Here is a 17,267-nt window from a genome sequence, read left to right as displayed (position 1 = left end):
CCCAGCCCAGCGGGGCCGCCCCAAACTTGGGAGACGAGCGGCACCCCTGGAAAGGCGGCGGCCCGGCCGGCCCCGCCCGCGCCGCGGCGAGAGATGATGCTCCGGGGGCGCGGCGGGGCCGGGGGCGCTCCCGGCGGGCGCGGCCGCACCTGCGGCCGGAGGAGCGCACGGGCACGGCCCGAGGAGCGCAGGGAGCCGAGCGGAGCGGAGCGGAGCGGGAGCGGGGCGCGGCGGCGCGGGGGGCGGGGAGGGGGCGGCGGCCTCCCGTCTCCGGGCGGGCTGCCCCGCTTCCCTCTCTCCTCCCCGCCGAGGATCGCGGAGCCGCGGCTGCGGCGCGCAGGGCGGCGGCGGCGGCGGAGGATGCGCTGAGCGAGCGCGGGAGCGGCGCGGCCGCGGCGCAGGTCAGTGGCCAGACCCCCCTCCCCGGGCCGGGCTGCGCCCCCGGGGCCCCGCATCCCCCCGGCCGGTCCCCAACTTTTCCCCGCATCACTTCGGGAAAGTGCCCAAACTTGCGGCGGGGCCGCACTGGGGCTCCTCGTCTCGTGTCCCCCCGTCCCCGGCGGCGCGACCCCCTCACCTCAGGGCTGCCCCGGCGGCGGGGTGAGCGGGCGGCGCGGTAATTAGCAGTGCTGGTAATTGGGGCTCGGGCTCGGGGTCGGTGCGGTGGCCCCGAGGCTGCGGCGCGGCCCCTCCGCTCCATCCCGCTCCGCTCCCTGCGCACCGGGCGGGGCCCGCCCAGCCCAGCCCAGCCCGCTCCGCCACCGGCACCGGCACCGGCACCGCTCCAGGTGCGATGGAGTCGTCGGGTGTCACCGCTCGGGGGGCCGCTCGGGCGTGGGTTTGTGCCACAAAAATAACGGGATTCAGAGCAAACTACTTGATAAATGCCGGCGTCTCCCTGGGCTGGAAACCCACTTCTCCCAGAGTTCAGCCTATGCGAGCAGTAGCGGTGTGAGGGGACACGAAGGCACTTTTTTACTTCTGTAGTTCTGTGTCGAGGACAGGGGTTTGCTTTGGGCTCTGCTCTCCCGCAGGAGCACTTGTCGGTATGTCCCGATTCCCCCGCCCCTGCTCGGCGACACGGGCAGCTCGGACCTTGTAATGCCACTTTAAACCTCACCCGGTCCTCCAGAACGGGCACATTCAAAGCTCGGCAAACAGAGAGCAAAGAATCATTTGTGCAAGTGTGTTAGTCCCAGTGTGGTAGTGATGGGCAACCGGACAGCCCAGACACCTCCCTGACATCTGGGATTCCCCGGTGCTGGCTGTGGAAGTAGCCAGGAATGATGTGATTTCTGGTTGTAGCTGTGTGGTTATTTTTTTAAGCTTTTTGAGGGGTTAGGAAAGCCCCTTATTGCAATTGTATTATAATGGTGCTTTCTGTCTGTTGCTGACTGTGTTGCGTGCAGATTAACATGCCTTACAAAATCCAAATATGCACTTTTTTAATATTAGATACTTACCCTGAAATGCTTGTGTTTTATTGCTATCTTTAAAAGTTGCAGCTCTTCAGAGAATAGGCTGTATCTACAGCAGCAGAGAGAGAAGGTGAATGGTAGACCTGAATAGTCTCAGAAGTGAAAATGGGAAATGCCGCTGCTAAGTCCGTTTTGTTTATTAATGATGCTCACCATTTGACGAGACAGAGATCCCCAGTTTATCCCGAGAAGATTTCATTTTGTCAGATGCCTGGTGTCTCATCAATTCCTTTCATGTCCCTGGGATTTTCTCTTTTCCAGGCTCAGGCCACAGCAGCTCTCTGTGTTGGGGATAACCGTTAAGCTCTTCTTTTGAATTCATGAGCTTCCAAATTAAACTTTTGCTGACACCTGCTACCTAGCCTGGTTGAGCACGGGGACAGTGTCAGCTGTGCTGCTGGAGATCTGCCACCAAACAAAGTAAATCACAAACAAAAATAAGTGTAAAGTGCCTGAACTGTGCCACACAGCAATTTGGGGGAGCTCTGGAAAACTCTGACTAGTGGAAATCCAATCAAAGGCTGCTTCCAGTGGAGCAAACTTACCAACAGCAATCACAGGCAGGAATTAAATCCATAGAGTAGATGGCAACGGAGATTAATAATCATCATCAATTAGCTGATGGAATCAAACAGAACAAAATGAGGGTAAACAAAAAGCTGGCTCTTCCTCCCCCTCAGATTCAGTCCCGCCTTTATTTACCCACAGTCGAGGATCTCTCCTGAGCACTGGTTTCAAGTGCCAAAAAATTTAGCAGGTGTCATAACATAAGGTCAAGACTTAATTATTTATATGGAGACATCAATCATCCTGTGGGGATGATTTATTTATAAATCAATGGAGCTGAAACACGAGACAGTGAATTCTGATTTCCTCCTGCTCCTTCCTGAAGGGAACCAGCAAGGTCCACCCTGTGGCTGAGTGACCTCTGGGGCTGCAGAAGTTTCTGCCCAGCCCCACATGGAGGAGGCTTTTCTAAACCTTTTAAGTCGTGCAACCAAAATGTCATGGGGGAAATCTCATGCATATTTGCTACATCTCAGTAATGAACATTTACTGATTATCAGGAGAATTTAGCTTTTTAAACATTATTCAAATTTTTATGTTTATGTAAGCTAATAAGGCTGAGGAGATTCAGTAACTACTCTTTACCTTATGGTATTTGAAAAGTGTGTCCGTTGGGCTTAGCTCAGCATCTTCCAGAATCACTTTTAAAAGACTAAAATAGAATTTTTCTGCCTGAAAAAAACCACCCTCTCTGTACTCAGTACAATGTTCTTTGCTCACAATTAATGCCAAAAATCAATTTTCTAACATGCTTTTTATGTTTCTGCTGATCACAAACAGGATGGCACAGTAAAAGCTTTTATTGCCATCTGATTAGTCCACAGTGGTGGTGAGTAAATAGCTCGGGCTGGTAGGGCTGCAAGATTGCTGTGCTGGAAGCAGCAAGTACAGAGGAGGGCATGAGGTGCTGAGAACCAGTTCTAATCCCGCTCTCAGGTCATCCTGAGAAATTTTATCCACTGTGTGGGCAGGAGCTTCAGCAGACCCAAGGTTTTCTGATAGCTGGACAGAGTAATGAACACACACTCAGGATCTTCCTGAACCTCCTCTTTTGGGATTTTGATAAAGGGTTAATTACAGCCAGGGTTTCTCAGAGGTTTGCCCATTAATTTATCTAAGAGAAGTCACGCTACTGATCTTACTTACCTGACCATTTTTCAGGCTGAAGGGTGATTAACTTTGAGTAAAAGTGGCAAAAAAAGGGCAGATGACATGAAGAGAGAGATGGAAAGTTTTGTAGAACATGAGCAGAGCTAGGACAGAAAGTTTCATTTGCTTTTCTATCATTGCCTTGTAAAACTGTGTAGCCCAAACCTATAAGATTTACCACTAAAAAAGAGGAGGATGAGGAACATCCAGGGCATCTTGTGATCCTTCTGAACTTCATGGCAGGACTCCATTTTGGCAAGAGCAAGTCAATAAGTTCTCCTGCACATCCGTTATTCTGTTCCCACTGATCTTAAAAGAAGACCATTTATCACTGTATTTCAGTGACAGAAATACTAAAATAATATTTCACTGGGTTTGTAAGAGGGTGTAAAAAAAGGATGGATGAGCTGGCAGTATCTTCAAGGAACAATTAAGACATTAAGAGTGTGGGAAAATATTTTTAGACATTAACTAATCAGTGAGAAAATAGGAATTTAGGACCCTATTCCATTATGAGATGTTCCTCGAGCACCCTCTGGATTTTGCCCAGAGCATGTGAAAAAATGAAAAATTCATAGTATTTCTTGTAGGCAAGACCAGTCATCTGCTTGTGTATTTTTATGGTATGCTGGGTATATTTATAGCATTTAGTAATGCCAGCAATGTTCAATATAAAGAGTAACAGATGAATGTATCATGAAACAAGGCACTGGCAAGGCAGGTGGGAAATGATTTCCAAAATATTGCAGCAACCAGGCTGGGAGAAATGTAGTAAGATGGTAAACATAATATAATAGACCTAAGCAGCTTTACCCAAGGTTAGAGCCTCAGGTTGAGCCCTGTGCACATGTTGTGTGGAGGAGGAAGGCCAGGACTGGCTGTGTGCAAGCCCCAGCAAAGAGGGCTCCACACTGATCCAGCCCCAGCACAGCCAAAGGCAAACAGCACTGAAATCACAGTGCAGTGCAAAGGGGAGGAAGGAGGGGAATCAAATTGTATTGGCTCAACTGCAAGGAACAAATCACAGAATTCCCTAATCAGACAGATGATGCCTAACTGGGGCACAACGAGAACCACAAAGGAAGGTGGCACATTTCACAAATTAGTCATGGCAAAAATGGTGAATTTCACAGCTTGAAGTGAATTCATGTTATAGGATGAAACAGCACAAAGTGATTAAGAGCTCTAACTGATAGGAGCAATAAGCATGTGAGACTTAGTCATCACACAGCAGCTGACATCTCTCTCTGGTTCGGCTGAGGCACAGGAGCAGCACCTTCAGCCTCCAGCTTAAGGTGCTGAGTGGAAGCTGGGGAGGACAGCCACAAACAGAGGCCCCACATGCGTTTCCAGGAGTTTTCTGTTTCTGTGAAGCACAACCGTGGCAGCCCAATGGGAGCTGGAGCAGGGAGATGGGAGATGTTCTGCAGGCACAGTCTCCACTCCCAGTGCCACCACTGAAACCTGGAGCTGTGGCCTCAGCAGTGGAGCACATGCCATGAGAGGAGCACATCAGGGGACAGCAGGGCCCCACCTTTGCAGCATGACCTCACTGGTGAAGAGCAGAGAGGGGTGAGAGCTGAGAAGGGTTGGAACAAGGGGGGACACTGCTGCAGAACTGTCTGCCATGCTGGGGATGACCTTCCAGGTCTGGTAGTGCCATTTTTGGAGCCCTTATGTGCTGGCATTTGCCACCTCATGGTAACCACACCACAGCATGCATCCCTAATAGTAAGCAACCCTTACACAGTCCATTCAGTGGCTTTCTTAGGCAAGTCACCCAGTTCCCATTCTTTCAGGGCATCAAAACTAATGTCACAAGTCTCTCTCACAGGTGATGTTACATGACTTCTGCTGGCAAAACATTTCAATAGCTGTTACAGCACTTTGTCAAGGAAATGTCTGTTAACATACTGGAACCTTACCCTACCATTTGTAACCCTGCTTAGATGAAGACAAAAATTTGGAGAAAAACGTCACCAGTCTGTCTGAATTCTCTTGTTTCAGTGTTCATTCTTTTATCATAGCCATTGAAAATCCACAGAGCAAAATGGAAGCAAAGTGAGCTCATACTAACCAGGACAAGGCCACCCTGGAGAGTTCCTCCTCTGGCAGCATAAGCCTCCTTCAAACTCTTCCCCTCCATGCCAGGCTGCAGCAGTGCCCTGGGAGCCCTCCCCAGGGCAGAGCAGCTCTGCAGGCTGCCAGGAAGGTTAACAAACCCTGAGCCCTTCCGAGAACAGAGCCTGGCAGCTTTTACTGAGGGTGTTCCAGCCTCCCGTGCCCACTGAGCGCAGCTGCATTAACATCGTGCAGGGAGGGGAAGCTGTGCAAGTTGCCAAGTAGAGGGGTGTGATGGGGCAGTGCCAGTTCCCTCAAATCCCACCTGGAAGTTATCAGCCATCCACTGGATGTGGTGGAGCACCTGCATCCTGGAATATCAGCCACGCATGGTCTGCGAGAGTCCAGCTGCCCCTGGATGGGCACGGCACAGCCACAGCTCATCTCTGCCCACCCAGCACAGGGGATTTCAGATTGTTCCCTGACGGGAATCAATCACTCGTGAATGAGGATAGGAAACAAAGTTTGAAAAGAATTCACATTTCTAAGGCATTTCTGAAGGAATGCCATTGGACTCCTGGTAAGGAACTAGAAAGGACTTTAAAAAAGGCAGGGCTGGGGAGACACCCTCTTCTCCTCAATTGATTTGGGACCTGGCAGGTTCTAAGAAACCTTTCAGTAACATTTTGCAAATCAATGCTGATTTGATATATCAGAGCTCAGCACCCTGCCAGCTCATTGTCAACCAATATTAACTGGGCATTTCTGAGGAATGTTTGTAGCTCAAGGTCCATTAAATATGCAAACCTGGCAATTGTTTCACTTCCCTTACAACACTTAATTAGAAATGTGTATCAGAGCATCCATAAATGGCCATTCAGTCTTCATCAGAAGCCTCCCTCCCTTGGAAGTGCCAGTGGGTGCCCTGGGAGAGGAGGCTGCTGGCTGTGCCTGGGATGAGGACAGAAGGCACAGGGACACTGAGATGCTGCCAAGCAGCAGCACAGCCACGATAAAATCTCCCAGGGCCTGATCTGCCAACCCCTGTTCATATAGAACCAACCTCGGGAAAGTCAGGAAATGTTAAGTAAATGGCACTTCTTGGGAGAGCAGTAATTACTCACCTTGGGAGAGGTGGCAGGATCAGTTACATAAACTTTCTGAGTGCTTTTGGAACTTGAGTGCCTGTGATCCACTTGAAGCTAGGAGCTAAATAGAAGTTGCTTTATTTTTCAACAGTTGCTAATTTGAGCCAAAGATTAAGGAATTTCTGGTCTTTGTATTTGGGTTCCTTTAATACTTGCACTATAATAGTTGGAAAAGGTTGGTATGAGGGTTGGTTTCTTGTAGCCTCGTTATGCTGAAGGAAATCTGCAATGGTATGGGACTTCTGGTCCTGGATTATCAGTCCATTAACCCAGGAGAAGTGTGTGCTCTCTGCTTACCCCGCCCATGTGGTCTCTGAGAGCCCCCAGAAAGGACACACAGGGACCATCAGTGAAGGCAGGAACAAAGAGAGGGTTTAACCAGGGGTACAGGTTTATATGGACTTTGGAGGGATACAAATTCACCAGTAAGGGACAAGAGGGAAGTCTGGATTTGTGCCAATAAGAGTAAGGGAATTTACATTCAATGGGAGGGGGTGACAGGAAATATGAGGTCACTGTCCTTCTCCCAGCCCCCTGACCTGGCAGGGGGTTCTGGGAAGAAGAAGCAGTGACTATGCACTTTTTACATTTAGTACATTTAAACCACATTAAAACCACCAGTTGTTAAAGCATTCTCAGTGGCTGGTGTATTTTCTTCATCAGCCCATTTCTGACATGACATTCTCCAAGCCATGTATTGAGAATGCATTGCCACAGGTTGGTTTCTCCTCCTATTTAGTGTGGTCCTCAAAAGTAAACCCAACCCCCTTCTGAGTTGGAAGAATCACAGCAATAGGCAGCTGGTGACATGTATATTTAGATGACTGACCTTAGGTACCTATGTTTTAATATATGATTTAATGTGCCTTCATTTTCATGTCCTGAAATGGGGAAACTACTTAGCTCAAAGAAGATCAATTAATTTTTCTGTTGCTTTTAAGTTCTTTAATGGAAGATGTTACATAAATAATTATTTAATATACTTTAAAGAGGTTTTTGCATGAGCTGCTTGATCTGCTTAAAGCATATAAATCAGTGTGAGCTGAATTAGTAAAATAAATTCAGAAATCTAAAGGGTGCACCAGAAGTTAGCCTAGTGCATAAGAAGGGATAAAAGCTAAGTTGCTCTTTCATTTGGCAAAGAAAGGACACAGTTTGTTGTTTTGTGAACCTTTGGACTTCTCATTTCTCAGGAATCACAAAATCCATTTGTGAAAAGATCTAGGAAATAAAGAAAGAAATTGTGCAAGTAGCATCCTGGTCAGTAAAACATATTAGTCTGCAGGAGCATAGCCGGGATGATGCCATGAATCTGCTCTCTGTGTGGCAGCTCAGAAGGGCAGCTATTTCCTTCATTTTAGCAGATGCCAAAGGCTCAGAGAAGGGAGTGTGGACAGAAGGCAGCCCCTGTCTTGTAGCAGAAATGTATTTGCCTGGTTTCTCAAGTAACAGAAGAGATAATCCTGTGCTAATCTGCAGTGACCAAACCCTGTTCATATGGGGGTTGTCACAGCACTGGGGTGTAAGGCAGAGCTGGTGTCATGAGCAGCTCTTATTTCATCCTTCCATCTCCCAGTCCATAACTTAGTCCATCCAACACAGATTTACACCTCCACCAGCTCTAGGGAAAGTTCCTCCCCACCATCTCTATGGTGTTTTACAAATACTTACATGTTCTTTTTCCAGCTTTCCCCAAAACTATCACACTCACATCCAAAAACTTCCCTCTCCCACTACAGAAGCTAATTTATGGCTTCTCTGTCTTTTCTTCTCAACAGCCATTCAGATCCCATCGTTTGTGTTTCTTTCCAATAGTACCTTTCCTGGTCACAAATCCCTGTGATGATGTTTTAACAAGTCCCTTATGAGCCAAATGGGTCACATCTACCTGTTAGTTACAGCTGTATGAACCATCCAAGGAAGCTGCTGGCCAATAAATTACTGACCCATCTGCCTTTGCACAGTCCTCCCCAAACTCTCCAGTATCTCTTCACTGCTTTCCATCACCTAACTTAGTGCCAAGATGAAGGATGGCAGCTGTTTCAGCACTTAATGCCAGTATTTTTCCTTTGCAGACTAGGGGGAAGGGGGTTGCTTTCAAGCTGCCCCTCTTCCCACTGAGACTGGCAAAAATATTATCTCACATCTTTAAATACCAGTCTCAGAGTTAACAGTGTGACAGCAAGATGAAGGGGGTTTATGACAGACAAAATTTACATGGGTAATTTCTTTTTTCTTTTGTATTTTTTCAACATTTAAAATCTAAAGTGACTTTTGCATCCTTGAAATGATTAATTCATCCTTTTCTTGTAAGAACTGTAATTATTTAGTGCTTCATAATAGCACTGCCTATATTGTTTTGTGTGTGCTGCCACTTGTGGAGCACTCTGTGTATCCCCACAGCATTAGATATTGTATATGCACGTACCACATGGCAGTCTACAGCTCTTTTATTGTGTACCTTACACTGGAGGTCTGCAGCAGTGATAGCAGTCTGTACATGGTATCTACAAATAATAAATCATCACACTTACCTGCCCCTTGTTCTTCTAACTACATTGCTATTAACCTCCATTCCAGCACTTCTACTTCAAAATGCCAAGATCAGCTTGTTGTTCTCCCTTTGGTTTACACTGGGAGAAGCCTCAGCTCAGGTTAATGTCAGGAGTTTATCTGAGGTCTCTGTTATAATAGCAGCATGTTGCTAGCAGAGAAACTCATCTGGTTTTCATAAATATTTGATAGGGCTCTATCATCCTCATCATCATCTTGGGCTGGGGGGAGGAGGAGCCCCCCGTGGCTGCAACCCATTTCCGAGTTGTCATGGGAAGTCAGTTGGTGATATTTCAATCAGAGTGTTCGTATAACAAATTCCATTCAGATTCTGTCTGAAAGGGAGTTAAGGTTTCATCCTGCTGCTCAGAGAATGATATGCTAAATGCAGCTTCCCATGGGCTTGGCTGCAGTCCAGCACTTTGTAATTTAGAGTTCTCCTTCCCAATTCTGGCTGTGACCTTGGGACCGAACTCTGAAGTTCCTCCAGCTGCCTCCACTCTTTGCAAAAATGCCATCCCAGAGTCCTTGCCCCCTTCCCAGTGTCCTTGCCCCCTTCCCAGCCAGCACATGGCAGCAGCTGGGCAGCTCCCAGGAGAGCCAGGCCAGCGCTCTGGCACACGGGCAGGTGGGAGCAGAGCCCAGGGAGTGCTCATTTTCTCTTCTTTGCTTTTAGGAGCATTGTTCTTAAATGACAGAAATTATTAGCTGGCTTCAAAGCATGAAATTCATTCACAGAAAAGGTTTAAATGATATTGGCCAAAGGCATTTTCTGTAGAGACAGCCACAAAACAGCTCTAATTGGAGATCTCCAAACAGCTGTTGTGCCCTATGTATTTATATTGGCAAAATAACTTCAAAGAGTATCTTAACTTGTGATGGAATTTAAAAAAAAAAGGTTTTAACATTAGTACTGATCTTATTGATAGCATACTGGGGGTGCCTAAGATGCTTTACTGAGAAATGTGTGTGTCCATGGCCAGAGGAGCTGACAGCCCAGATTGTAACACATGCCACTTTTAACAGAGAAATTGTGTAATTGAAAGAAATTATTGCCCCTTAAGAATACATTCATTATAGATTGTAACAGAGATATGTCTTCAGAATGACTGCAGTTCCCTCAGTTAAAGAGCTATTCAGTGTTTGAGCTCGTGTGTGTAACTGCAATTGTTTTAACAAAGTTAGTGATGGAAAGTAACTTAGAGGAAGATGCAGCAGACCCGTGCAGCTGTTTTGTTCCTTTGGGTTTTTTCCAGATCTTTCAAGGACATACCTTCTGGAAATACATGTTTGTACTCACCTATTTGGATTTCTTAGGATGGGGAATAATTTTAAAATAATAAAAAGGTGCCTTTAAAAAGAATGGTTTTAATTTTTTTATTTTACCTTGAAATCATGATTTTAAAAATCTTTTTTGTTTCAACAGTAATTGCCATGGATTTTCAGCAAAATAAGTGATGCAGATTTAGCTTGAAAACCGAAGGAAAAAAAATTTCATTGTTTTTGATCTTCCAAGTATTGTGTCTGACATTTTCAGTGATTGGCATTTACCATAAATGAACCTCCTCTGTAACCCAGTTGTATCCCTGACCTTATATAGCATCTCTTTTGAAATGCTGCTTCTGTTACTGTTGTAAAGACATCAGAGAATCATTATATTAAATAGTTCTTTGTAAACAATAAACCAACAAACCCGAGAAATTCCCTCTGCTAGGTGCTCATCACCAGCTTACCACTGGCCAAACATTCATCAGCTCTCTGGATCCGTCTACAAACAGTGACCCTCAGCTGGAGAACTTCAGCAGATATTCATTGGTCTTTATTGCTTCACTTGTAACACAATTACAATCCAACAATTAAAATTGTGGGCCATGCTTCGTGGAAGGCCCTTGGACAGCAGTGCTGATGCCTTTGCAGCAGTTCCCTGACTGGAAAGGGCAACAGGCACTATTTATGGCAGGTCTCTGTACGAGGGGTTTCTGTGCTGTGCCCCGAGTGTTTACTCTGGCAGGAGCTCTGTAATTGTGCTGTAAAGCACGCTGGGTCCTGGTGCTGTGTGCCCAGGAGTTTGACTAGATGCCAGCCAACAGTGAGCTCTGTGATAATGGTGTATCATTTTGCCACGGGAGCCTCGTGCCCGGGGGTAGCAACAGCTTTCCTGCTTCCTCCCACACTCCTCTGAGCCACCGAATCCCATCTCCAGGGTGTCATCTGGACTATGAACTTGCTGCTGTCTATTATTAGCACACCTTACGAGGCATGAGGTATGTGTCAGAAACACCTTTCTCTCACACCTCACAGAATTAACATCAGCCTGTCTCCACCTGCTGACCCCGTTCCTGCATTTCCAGGGCAAAGAAGTAGTGGGGAGAGCTTGTGCCCACCACCAGAGCTCATCATTCCCTCCAGGGAATGCTTTCTCTTCACAAAGTCCTGCTCAGCCCTGGGAATCTCATTCTTTCAATGAAGACCAACCAGAGCTGGCTTTTTGATCTAAGCAGAGGCTGCAGTTTTTTCAGCTTTTCAGTGTTGCAGAGGTTTTTTGTATGATTATTGGCATTATTCATGCAAACCTCGAGCTCCTCGTCTGTAAGTGACTTTGAGACTTCCTTCTATAATCCATCTTATCAGCAGCCCTCTTTGCTGGCCTTGCCTTAGTAACAACTGCTCCTTCTCCCTGCAGTTCTCCTGACACCTCTGTCAGAGGGACAGAAAGCTGAACTCCTTAAGAGGGGACTACATGGAATTCATCCACACTTGGATGGGAAGGGCAGAGTGCATGATGGATAAAGGAAATCTGTAAGATGGCAACTGAAGCAGCAGCTGGGCTAGTTCACAGCAGCAGCTCTGCCTTGCAGCTCCGAGTAGCACTGTGTGCCCTTACCTGCAGCACAGTCTGTGAGACCAAGGACTGCTCTTTCCATCCGAGCTGGCTCTTGTGTGTCTGACTGAAGCCTCTCCCCTTTTGCCAGTGTGTGACACCTCATTGGACTTTCCCTGGGCACTTCCCCTGTTCAGTTCTTCAGCTGCCCTGTCACTTCCTTTCCTCGGGGCTGCTTTTTCCCTCTGCTAGCTCACCCAAACCCAAACTCCTTCTTTCTCACCTTCAGGCCATTGCTCCCCAGCCTACAATTTTCTGAGACTGTGAATAATTTCTTCCCTTCATTTCTGTTGTTACCTTGAAGGTATTTATAGACTGTGGTCATGTTCACCCTGAGCCATCTTACTGGTCTGTCTGAATTTGGCTTTCTCAGCCTCTCCACATGTTATGTTCTCCAATCCACGTATCCTTTGCCTTCCTTTGTTTTCATCTTTTTTTGAAGGTTGGTTGCTAGAAATACTCAGCATCATGGTTTTAGGTGGCCATTATTTGTATTGATTTACATTCACTTCCCCCAGTTAGCTGTATTTTCTTACCCAGAGGGGCTATTTTTGTTTATATTGGTTTACTTTATGAAATTATCTCTCTCCTCCCCAAATTTAATTTTGTAAATGAAAATACACCAGGTAACTCTCCCCTTTGCTGCCAAGGTATCAACAGAAGGCAGTAAGGCTGAGCAAGGCAGCTGCCAAGGCTCCTTGGTCAATTTTTGGTAAAGACTCCTAAGGTAGTTTTTATTTGTTGCAAAAGCCTTGTGTGAGTTCAGTGCAGCTTCTGCACAGGTCCCTGGGAGGCAGGACTGTCCTCAGGATTATCCCTGTGCCACATGTAAGGACCTCTTTGTCATTCTGGAAAGTACAATCAGCTACCTGCCCCAAGCCATTCAACTTCTCCTTTTAGCATAATTTCCTCTGCTTTATCACCAAAATATGAATTTCTGTCCTATGGGAAGTCGTAAGTTTGATTTCTTTTAAGATTAAAAAATCTCAGTTTTAAAATTTGTCATGAAATATAAAATTATTGGGAAGGAAATTCAGTTTTGGGGAAGGAGAAAAGCTCAATCTAAATTATTTTTATCAAACCTGGGTGCTATGACCTTGTAAGGTCTTAGATCTACAGGAGCTGCTGGTCCCAGTACCCCCTGCCCTGAGCCATCCCCAACAAACTGCAGGGCTCTGAGGGCTCCACAACACAGCCCTGCCTCTTTACCTTGCTGCTTTTTCTGAAGTTTATAACAAATCTACACCTGACAAATGCAAAAAGTAAAAAGCCTCAGGAAAAGGTTGCATCCTGTCATGGAAAAGGAGACTGGGCCTGGGAGCAAGACCTTTCCATGTGGAAAGAACTACAGCAACAGGGAAGTTGAGAAGGGAGAAGTTTGAATCTAGATTTATAAAATTAGGCCATATTAAGATTTCTAACAATGTCAGAGTACTGGAAGATGGAAACAACCTGCTCTACTGCAGCAGGTGTGGCTCTGTGGACGTGCTCAGGCTCAGATTTCTGCACACCTGCCATTCATGTGATACCTGTGACCAGCCTGACACTGATGGTGTCCCCTGGAAAACAGAGTCATCCATCAAACTAATGCTCCTCGTGCATCTTCCCTGTGCTCCCCATCCCTCTGCACCCGGCCTGGGGTTCTGCTTCCCTCTTTATTGTGTGAAACAACTGATCTCTTTGTCCTGGGCTTGTAATGGGTTTGCAATTAGGATCTCAGTTCTGAAAAAATCAGAGGAAAAGAATACCTGTAACAACAACCCTGTTTTTAAAATAACTAATTATTAGTTCTACATTGGCTTATTGAAATAACCCCCCTCCATTAACGAATAACAGCAATACTCATGAGGACTGCTGATATAAAGGACAGGACAAACAGTCTAAAACATCTCCTGGTTTTGTACTCTATATATATTTATTCTTAGCAATTCCAGCAGCACTTCACCTCACGCTCAGCAGAGCCTTGACAGGCTGCACAGGACAATACCAAGTGAACATTTATATATCCATCTATAATACCAAGGGCTAATTTCTGCCAGAAGAATTGAACTCTGAATAAGTTTTCTTTTCAGTGGTTAACCAAAATTATTGGGGGGGAAGAATTGCTTCAGGTCTGTCCAAAAGACAACTCAAGTGCTCCATCTTTATCACTGAAACAGAAGTCTTCAAAATTAAAAATAGTTTCCAATACAAAGACTTTCTTCTCTTACAAGTGTAAAACAAACCAACAAATAGTTCATAAAACAATAAATGAAAGATCCCAGCGAGCTTCAGCAAGAATTACAAGGAGTTATAATCTCCTGCCTTTCAGACAATCAGTGTTTTTAATGGACACCGAAGTGCATGCTGGAAATGGGCTGTTGCTTCTGTCTTGTAGTTAATTATTAAATTCAAAATGTTTGAAATATGCGTCGTAAGATGACATTATTTACATTTTCCCAGCAGAGACGTTGACAGCTCCTGGATGATACTGCACTGAACTGTCCTCTTTAATGACATTTCCTTTTTAATAATCATTGATCCACACAAATTTGTCAGTTCCTAAATAGGAGCTCATCACTCACATTGCTTGTGAGAGCTCTGTCAAGGGCTGAGTGTGGCTATTCAAGTTTGCCACATACTCACACGATAGGTTGGGTATCATTTGGATTCTAATTTTTTGTGGCTGTTCTAAATACAACAATGTACCAAAATACCACATCATCTCCTGTCTCTGTGTGCTGACAGCATTCAGAAAGGAAAGGTAAAATCCTGCAGTGAATCATAAGCAAAATAAACTAGTTTGGAAAGCACTGTTTCCTGCCTGTCCCTGAGAACAAGAGCTTCTCATCCCCATCTCTGTCCTGGGTGGGGCAAAATATCACCTCTTTCTTATTTTATTGTTTAAAATATTGGCCATCCCATCCCAGCTGTTCATGCAATAGGAACACAAAGGTCTTTGCCAGCATCACTGTCTAGAACTCCCTGAAGGGAAGTTCTGGCCAGGTGGGGGTTGGTCTCTTCTCCCAGGCACTCAGCAATAGGACAAGGGGGCACGATGGGCTCAAGCTCTGCCAGGGGAAATTGAAGTTGGAGATCAGAAAAAAATTCTTTGCAGAGAGAGTGCTCAGGCATTGGAATGGGCTGCCCAGAGAGGGGGTGGATTCCCCATCCCTGGAGGTTTTTCAACTGAGCTTGGCCGTGGCACTGAGTGCCATGATCTGGTAAAGGGACTGGAGTTGGACCAAGGGTTGGACTTGATGATCTTGGAGGTCTTTTCCAACCCAATCCATTCTGTGATTCTGTGATCCTGCTGCAGGTGACAGGGATGGCTTAGCTGGACCCCCAGCACAGGCCCTGGTCCAAACCCCAGGGACAGGCTTTGCTTGTGGAGCAGGAGGGCAGAGACAGGGGTGAAAGAGGCAGGGGGACAGCTTGGTCTGTGGTCAGACCCCAGTCCATTAACTGGCTCTGCTTTTCTCACCTCCTGTCTCTGGATATTGCTCCCAGGTAACAGTGCCCACACTGACTGCTGAATACACCAAATAAAATCAGGCAAAGGCAGCACAACATGCAAATGCTGAAGGCAAGAAAAGAGGCTGTCCAGGGGCCCTGGTGAGTCAACAGACACAAGGCAAAGGGGCAGAAGAGTGCAAGAGGAAGGTGTAAATTGGAGACCAAGGGCTGAGACTCAAATCTCAGAGTGAGACGGAGCCCAATGAACTGAAAGGGGAGCTGCCATCCATGCCCCAGGGGATTCATGGAGAACAGAAGGCTGCCTGGCTGTTAAAGTCTCCTTTCAAGGACACCAAGGAGGACAGGGGAACATTTTACAGCAATTCCCTGTGAGTCTCCCACAGCCTGGACCTTGGATCAGTCAAAGCATTGCTTTTCCCTCTCACTGCTCTAGGTCTTGTCCTGGAGTCAACTTGAATGTTATGAAATCAAACACCTGCTGGAAATGAAATTCTAACTTGTGGTGTAAAAGCACATGTGGAGCCCTGAAAAACCACTGACATTACAAAATCATGTCTTAGTAGGTCTGGAGCTAAGGAGGAACTGTGGCTTCCAGCTGTTGTACAGAACCTTGAGGCTCATCATCCTCTTCACAACTTCAGGAAGAAAAGATAACTGACACATGTGATTTCTTTCCTCAGTGCTATAGGGAAAAGAGATGGGGAAGGAGTCCCAGTCCTTTCCCAGAGAATCCCCTGGATTAGGGAAGGAGAGTCCTTTAGGATGCCCCTAGAGACCATTCCTACATTTATTCCTTTTACAGTGTTTTTCAGCAAGTCTCACAGGTTAGCACCCCTTAGGGCAGTACTGCTTGCAGATACACAATGCTCTGTTTTCTCCCTGAGCACCTCCCCTGAACTGGCATCCCTGGGAAGGAGAAAAGTTTACAGTCCTTCCCCCCTTTTCCTCTTGTGAGCTGTACCCTGATTTCTTTCTCTGCTGCCACACAAACAACAAACCAGGCACCCCACAGGGTTTGTCTTGGTAATATTCCATTTCTGTGTCAGACTTTAGGTCAGGTGGTGATTTGGTGTGAGGTATTGTCTGCAAAGACAACAAATGCACGAAACCATCTTTCTCCCAGCAAAGGATAAAGTAGATGATCCCAGTGATTTTCTCTGTCACTGCTATCTCTGTTTCTATTAGGGAATAAACCACTGGACAAAGAGAAGAATTTATTGCTTGGACTGGAGTGATGGATACTTCCAACAAGTTCAGTTTGGGTTATTTCCTCCCTGGTGGTCCCCTGCTGTGCAGAAGCTTCCTGGAGAGCTCAGCAGATTCCCCCTGGAGGGTGTCACAGATGGCAAAGATTCTTTGTGTGGATGGCTCAGGGGTTGAAGAGCCACAGGAACTTAAGAGGCACATTTTGGCTTTCCTTATTTTCAGCCTTTCAGCGACGTATTTGACTCTAGAATGAATTCTTTGGACTCACGTTCTAAGAAAGAGCTAGAAATACTAAGCAGGGAGGAGAGTTCTGGGGAAATGCAGAGCATTTCCCTTCCCTGGAAGCCTGAAGCACATCCACAGCCTGTCCATTAAAAACCTCAGGGCAGGGGGAAATTTGCACTCCTGGTGCCAGCAGAAAGCTCCTCCATGAAACAGCCTGTTACTAAGCTCCTGTTCATTATACAACAAAGGTCTCACAGGTCAGTCTGTTGTTTTACTTTTCAAATGAGAATGCCACAGTCCAGCTCGTACCAGCAGCGAGGTACCAGCCCTCAGCCTTGCACATTTGTTTGTCCAGGCAATTGGAGAAACCCAACAACCTTTTTGAGTGGGTTCAAACAAAGGGAACCAAAGATAATCATGTGTATAATTATGAAGGTGACTGGTGGATGCTTATGGTGCCCAGACTGAGAAATGTTGTTAAAGGGAACAGAATGCCTTGATCCTGCAGCATCCTATTTTTTTCTCTGAAGTGAAACTCCATAG

At 46.2% G+C, this 17,267-nt stretch overlaps 1 protein-coding gene across 1 annotated transcript in view; it reads left to right on the top strand.

Moving 5' to 3' along the window:
- Positions 1-269: 269 nt before the first annotated feature.
- Positions 270-17,267, top strand: part of CHST8 (carbohydrate sulfotransferase 8) — a 190,343-nt gene continuing 173,345 nt past the window's right edge. The window contains exon 1 of the mRNA XM_071567682.1: positions 270-401. The gene's annotated coding sequence lies outside the window, so the exon portion shown is untranslated. The remainder of the gene's footprint in view (positions 402-17,267) is intronic.

Source organism: Pithys albifrons, chromosome 12 (assembly GCF_047495875.1).
Source record: "Pithys albifrons albifrons isolate INPA30051 chromosome 12, PitAlb_v1, whole genome shotgun sequence".
Taxonomy (NCBI): domain Eukaryota; kingdom Metazoa; phylum Chordata; class Aves; order Passeriformes; family Thamnophilidae; genus Pithys; species Pithys albifrons.
Note: the sequence above shows the minus strand (reverse complement) of the source record. Positions and strands in the feature narration are given on the sequence as shown.